Here is a 7,500-nt window from a genome sequence, read left to right as displayed (position 1 = left end):
AGGGAAACGGAGATTTTTTTAGGGGAATGGAAAGAGGAGGTCGAGGGGGTTCTTATAGGGGTGGTGGGAGGTGCTAGGAGGGAAAGAAGCTCGCGAATCCCGGAGGGGAAGCTTCGGGTGAAGTTTTTGTCATGGCTACAAAAGGAATGAACGTGAGGAAGAAGAAGGTGAGTTATGGGCCTGATTTGCTTCCTAAAGTGGCCCAGGGACTTTCCTAAAACAAAGATCTCTTTCCAATTTTTATAAAACGGAAATTAAAACGATTAAAAGGAAATGGAATATTCCTCGGAATATAGGGGTATAATATATTAAAATTTTCAGAAAAATAAATCCAAAAAAATGGGCATTTTTCCACTACCAAAATAAATACTTCAATTTTTTTTTAGAAAATCCCTAAACTGGTTTATTTTCTTTTTGCAAATATTTTTTAAATAAACCTTGGGTTTTATGGTCTAAATATTTCAAAGGAATATCCCCGGTTTGGAGGGTCATGTTCCTCCTCTCTTTCTTGCTTGGCAAGGATTATTTTCGGGGTATTTCTCGGGGAAGAAAAATATAGAAGCAAGGACAAATATTTGAAAGAATTCAAATGCAAAACTCCGTTCAAATTCTTTATAGTTGAAGAGGTCATGTCATCTTCTCTCATTGCTTTTAATTGGATGAATTTGAATTTACTAGAGAAGGGGAAAGTCATTTTATTCCCTCTCATTCAATTTTTTTTAAAAGTTTCAAATTTCACTCAAGTTTCAATCACTCAAGCAAACAAACAAACAATATAATAATTATATTAACATTCCAAAATTTGGGATGTTACAAACCTACCACACTTAAAATGAATCTCGTCCTCGAGATTCGAAGAGGCTAGAAAGAAAGGTTAGGGTTTGGGGGTCTTCTAACAATTCCAGCCTCCTCCAAAGTGGGATGCTACCACACTTAAAATGAAGGTTGCTGGTCCCTCAAAATTTTAGACATCCTCTTGGGTTTTGACATCTGACTCCTCACAGTCTTCATATCTTCCGCTATATTCATAACATTTCCATTAAAACGAGGGTCCTTGTATTGATATAAGCTTCTTCCTTTACTGGGTCTTCTTAACTCACAGTCTCGTGATCAACTCTAATTAACCTTTCGATGATTCTCATGGTGGTCTACCATTTTTGGTTATCTTGTAGAGAGAAGGGTCTTGGTTTCATCCTCACCGTAAAATTTCCTACGCGTCACAAGAAGTGCCATGTACATGGGCTTTTCATCATACCATTCTAAGGCTTAAACAAAAACTTCAAAGAACGTCGTCTCTCACTATCGGTAAGTCTCTCAGATTTACCATTCCGAATAGCAAGAGAATGATAATAGTAAGTCGTCATGGTGGCCAAGCCATGTCGCACTGAGATCATTACCTTGTATAAGGTTTAGTGAATCTCGTATACTAACACTTGGGCATCCTCACAAGCGTTGCAGAATTTCTCTTGTCCACGAACGAAGTTCGAATAATCCATTGGTTCTGCAAGATGAACAAAACATCTATCGTATCTTCACAACTCTCAGGTTTTCGTATGCTCCTAAGAAAACGTTTGCTAAAACAAGTTTCCATCTCCAAAAGATAGTACTTGATCCTTGTTAGTCCCGGGGTCTGTGGGTTGCAGGCATACTTGGAATTACTCTGCCTTAAAATTCCTAGTGTTTCATTCCATCATACTCTTGGGGTAACCATCATAAAAATAGTCCTCGGACTTGTTTTTGGTACACACTCCACTCTGTGGGATACTTTCCATTGGTGTGTTTACCATGAAAAGGTATTGGTTCATCCTTAAATCATATTCATCTCATAATCAATCCTTTATCACATCCTTAATTTCTTATCAAAAACTCCAATTCAAAAGAAATTTATTTCAAATGCTGCCATCCACATTGTTCGGTATGGTCAAGCATTTCTGCCAACTTTATTCATTCGTCTCCCTTGGGGGATACTTTAGTTCCACTGGAACTTTCTAATGTGCTCCTTGAAATCATCCATCTTTTGCTTCATCGTGGTGGTCATGAGCTTCATCTCCATCATCTCCACATGCACTTCACTCAGGTATTCCTGGGTATGACGGAGTCTTGCTTCAAGTATTTCTCCAATCTGACATATGGCTTCCATGGCAGCTTCACGAACAGCATCAAAGAAGGTTGCTCGTGGTACACGTGAAATGAAAAAGTATTGCCCCATAGTCTTTGGACAAACTCCTTTCACATGGTGGAGGTGTACTTCCACATACCAAAGTTCCACTCCATTCTCCATGAATGGGTAGCCTTTGTAGACTGCATCTCCTTCAAAATGAATGTGCTTCATCATGTCCTCCAGGATTTTGGGTAATCATGATCACTGGTCAGGGTCATGATCGTTTCTGGGCCCTTGAGGTATGACTCGTAGAGAGTTGTCATCTGCAGGTGTGAGTAAATAGGTACTCAGAGGAATGTATATGTCTCCTTGGTAGTTATGGTACATTCCTACTCAGTGGATCCTGTGGGTTTACCGATTACTACCACACTTAAAATGAATTATACTCATGCCTGCATAGACCATATTTTCTCTTATCCTCATAAATGTTCACAGATCTTTGCTCGTAGAGAAACAACGCATACAGTTTCAACATAGGAAATCATGAGACAATAAATTCCATTTATTCATGATGTTTATTACAATCTCAGGGAATTCTGTTACACAAAATTTCACTCCATGATCTCATGAAAAACAAGAGTTCTTCAGATTACACTAATTGACGCGGTCAAAACTTAACTATTCCTTTTTAGCTTTCTTCCTTTATGGACAATCGCTAGCAAAATGTCCTGCTTCCTTGCAACGAAAGAAAATGAGTTCCGACAAGTCTCGAGGCGTCTTAGTGTTTGCTTTTGCTCCTTGGGTTTCCGGCTTCCTTCCTGAGCACATGTATTTGTGGTGGCCGAATTCCATACACTTGTAACATCTTACATGACTCAGGTCTATGTCTGCAGAGGTTTGGCTCTTTCGAGGGTACTTTTTCTTCTTTCCGGACTCCTTTATTTTGCCAGTTCTTCTATTTCAAGTGGATCAAACTCCACTTTTTCCGTCGGGAAGTTTCCCAGATAATCTTGGCTTCCCTTCGTGCAATCCTGTGAATAATGTCCTTCTTCTCCACATGAGTAGCATGCATTGGAGAAAAATCTGGTCAGACCTTGTCCATCAGGGTCTTCAATATTTTCGTTCATCACCGGTTCTTCTAGAATCTTCTTGTTGAGGGTTTCCTTCACTGCATCTTTCTGCTGCTTGACAACTTGTTGCACCTTGGGGTAAATGTGACACTGAGCCGGGAACTGGGTGGTTCCTTCACACAGGAAGCAAGCCACCTGATTACTTGGGCACTCCTCAGCTGGGTGATTTTCTTCACAATTTGTGCATCCATCCTTGTGTTCTTCCTCGGTGTGTCCTATTTCTCCACAGATCTTGCATGCACAAGTATTCTCCTTCGGATTGTCATAGCACTTCTGAATAAGTCGGTATGTTAACAGAGTGTTCTTGAATTCGTCCCAAGTTTCTGCTCCATTAAATCCTTGTATGGCATGGTGCATTTTCCACCTGATTGCAGCACTTTGGGTAAAGTACTGGAGAGCGTGTTCCACTTCATACTTCCTTGAGATCAAGTTGCTCCCGAAGTGGTTCTCCATGTTCTGAATCCATATTTCAGCCTCCAGCTGGGTCATTGGTCCAGAGACTACAAGTCCAGCTTCATACTCCATCTGGTAGGGTTGAGGTTTTGGGGATGAGACGGGTAAGAGAGGGAGGGAGATACACACAATACAAATAATATTTTTTTGAGAATGGGTTTTATTTGTGCCCGTTGGAAAACACACCCAATGACGGCTCACAAATCATCGTATCTAACGTGGGTATATAACAGGGGTTTGGACTTCTAATGGTCATATAATTATTCGAACGCCTCAGGGTCTTCGAATTCTTCGGGTCTTGAGAGTCTTCAATTGGTGCAGCTTCAACTGCATGATGAAATCCTCTTTACTTTGAAGTGGGAGTCGGCTGATCCTTCACGTGGTCAAAGGGGAAAGGGGATTGTATAACTATTTGAGGTGAGAGGGAACATTTGATGAAATCAGAAGAGATGAGAAGTGAAAGGTGTTCTCGAAAATAAGATTTTTTGAGAGATCCTATCCTAAGAAATTCCAGTTTCTAGGGTCATGTCCTACACTCAACATGTGCTCTGATACCATTTCTGTAGCGACCCGACTCAAAACGAGTCAAGCCTCTGTGTATCTGTGCCATCCCTAGATCAGTATGCTGGCATACACAGTACATCAATGTATATATCAAAGTGCAATCACATGGAAATAGCGTAAAACTGATATATACCTTAAATATTTCAGCGGAAGCAGTCAAGGGAGTGGAGTCCCAATAAACACCAACGGCAAGTTGAGTGTAGACCGTAACCCTGATTCGTACTCTTACTCGTCGAGGAAAAAATATCTGCAACATAAGACGTTGCAGCCGTGTAGGTCAGCATATTGAATATGCCGGCAAGTCACATATGAGAGGGGGTAAAATATCATCTATACTATATGCTTATATGGCAGGTGGTGTTGTAAGTTTTAGCGTAAAGCACATTTTCTCCTACAACAAGAGGGGCTAAAAGCAAAATTTTACTACGCTATTGGTTGTTAATGAGATGGTTCCGCCAACCAGTTCTCATACCCATGTTATCAATATTACCCTCATCAACTATTTATAATGGTGTTGAGAATTTCAGATAACTTCAGTTCCTTTGGCTCAAGTTGTCCATGACCGTGGACACGGCTAATCGATTAGGTTTAAGTACTCTGCAGAGTTTTGCACACGTTCCCCACAAAATTTGATCGCCTCCGTGTATGTCCTCGCACTTCAGGGTGTTTGAAGACCGAATGATCAAAACATGGTCTTTCAACGGGTCCCTCTGAATCCCTGTCGGTGCCCATCCAATCCTACCGTTCTTCTACATCTGCTAGCACCGCCTGTCCAGAGTCGCCGCGTTGTCCAACCAAGCCAGAGCCCATAATGACTTGTGGCTGTGCAGGTAAGCCTTGGGTCTTGAAAATATCCGTCCGTCTCTTTGAGCCTGGGTGAAGCTTTCCGCAAGATGTCATGGCCGTCTCCAGCATCCCGGGTCATCCACTGGTTTCTCCAGGGAGCCGATCAACCGTCCTTCACCCAGAGTTGCATTGCATCACGAGGTCTTGAAAAGTCTTGACTTAACCGGTCTTGGTTATTAAAGTATCCTCGCATCACTCGTGATAAACCCTCAACCAGAATCCCGTCTACTCCAGCATAGCAATATGAAATTTGTCGTCCCGGGCCTAGTAACGGGGTTGTTGGGTGCCTACCACATGATACTACAATATGTAACCATAATTTCCAAGTACCTAGTCAGCATGCAAAAGGGCATAGGATGGTAGAACTACGATGCATAAAACATAGGTGATACATGATCAAATTACTTGCCTGGTGCTGTTGACGAAGAAGAATTTTCGTTCTCGGGAAATACGTGATAGAACTATTCGTCACTCTCCGATGAAATCTATATAATCAAACATAGTATTCACATAAGCACTCACACTAGCAATCATTCTAGCAATCAATTAACAAACAGCAATAAAAGTTGATGCAATCAAAAATCAATAAGAGAGAGCGGATAAAAATCCAAAGGAAACTTCAAAGAAGCTAGGAAGCCTTCTACTACATCAAACACTATATAGTTTTTGTTCTAACTGAAAATAAAACACTAAAATAGAAAAAATAACAGAAAATAAAATAAAATAACTAAGATAACAGAAGTAAAATTTACAAAACAATATTATTTTATAAGTATTTTCAAAATAGAAAATCAAACTAGCAATGCATTCAATTCGCAAGTTAGTATAGAACTAGAATTGATTCCATGCAAACAAATAAGAATAAATAAAATAAAATTTTGTTGTTGTTGAAAAGTTACTCGTAAATATCAGAAAACAAAATATAACTTGTCACTATTACAAAAAAAACAAATTAAGAACAATTAATACAAAAGAAATAGCAAGAAAACAAATAAGGCTAAAACAGAATCTGTTTTGCTTAAAACCCTAGGTAAAAATATTTGAAAAACATTGAAACTTAAACTACTGAAAGATATGATCAATAGGAAACAGTAGCAAAAAGAAATAATTTAAAAGCTATTTTTAAACTCCTGGTATAAGCAAAACAAGCTTTCAATCAAATCTGATCTAATTCAAATTTTATAAATCCAAACATAGACAAATTATATATCTACCAAAACTAAATAAAATTTGTGATCCAATGCAAAAAGTATCACCTAATTCGGAGTTATAGACTAATAGATATGAATTTTCTAAGATTGCAATTTTCTGAAAAAACTACAATACGGGATTTCGTGAGTCTCACCATGGGTGACACAGAGGAAGAACTCCGGCGAGGTAGCTGCTCCGGCGAGGTGGGGAGGTCTCCGGCGGGGTGAGGAATCGGCGGAGGAGGGGTGGGGCGTGCAGGGGGGTAGGGGAAGGCACTGGGGCGAGGCAGGGAGCTCCTCGAGGGGGGCGCTGGTCTTAAGCTCTTGCCGAGCTTGGTGTGGTAGGGAAAATGGAGATGGTGGCACGGTGGCTACGGGCAGGGAAACGGAGATTTTTTTGGGGGAATGGAAAGAGGATGTCGAGGGGGTTCTTATAGGGGTGGTGGGAGGTGCTAGGAGGGAAAGAAGCTCGCGAATCCCGGAGGGGAAGCTTCCTGTGAAGTTTTTGTCATGGCTACAGAAGGAATGAACGTGAGGAAGAAGAAGGTGAGTTATGGGCCTGATTTGTTTCCTAAAGTGGCCCAGGGACTTCCCTAAAACAAAGATCTCTTTCCAATTTTTATTAAAACGGAAATTAAAACGATTAAAAGGAAATGGAATATTCCTCGGAATATAGGGGTATAATATATTAAAATTTTCACAAAAATAAATCCAAAAAGATGGGCTTTTTTCCACTACCAAAATAAATACTTCAAAAAAATTTTTTTTTATAAAATCCCTAAATTGGTTTATTTTCTTGTTGCAAATATTTTTCAAATAAACCTTGGGTTTTATGGTCCAAATATTTCAAAGGAATATCCCCGGTTTGGAGGGTCATGTTCCTCCTCTCTTTCTTGCTTGGCAAGGATTATTTTCAGAATATTTCTCGGGGAAGAAAAATATAGAAGCAAGGGCAAATATTTGAAAGAATTCAAATGCAAAACTCTGTTCAAATTCTTTATAGTTCAAGAGGTCATGTCATCATCTCTCATTGCTTTTAATTGGATGAATTTGAATTTACTGGAGAAGGGGAAAGTCATTTTATTCCCTCTCATTCAAAAGTTTTTGAAAAGTTTCAAATTTCTCTCAAGTTTCAATCAATCAAGCAAACAAACAAACAATATAATAATTATATTAACATTCCAAAATTTGGGATGTTACATGTTGTTCTTGTTGT

The sequence above is a fragment of the Hordeum vulgare genome, chromosome 6H (genome assembly GCF_904849725.1).
Source record: "Hordeum vulgare subsp. vulgare chromosome 6H, MorexV3_pseudomolecules_assembly, whole genome shotgun sequence".
Classification (NCBI taxonomy): Eukaryota; Viridiplantae; Streptophyta; class Magnoliopsida; order Poales; family Poaceae; genus Hordeum; species Hordeum vulgare.
Note: the sequence above shows the minus strand (reverse complement) of the source record.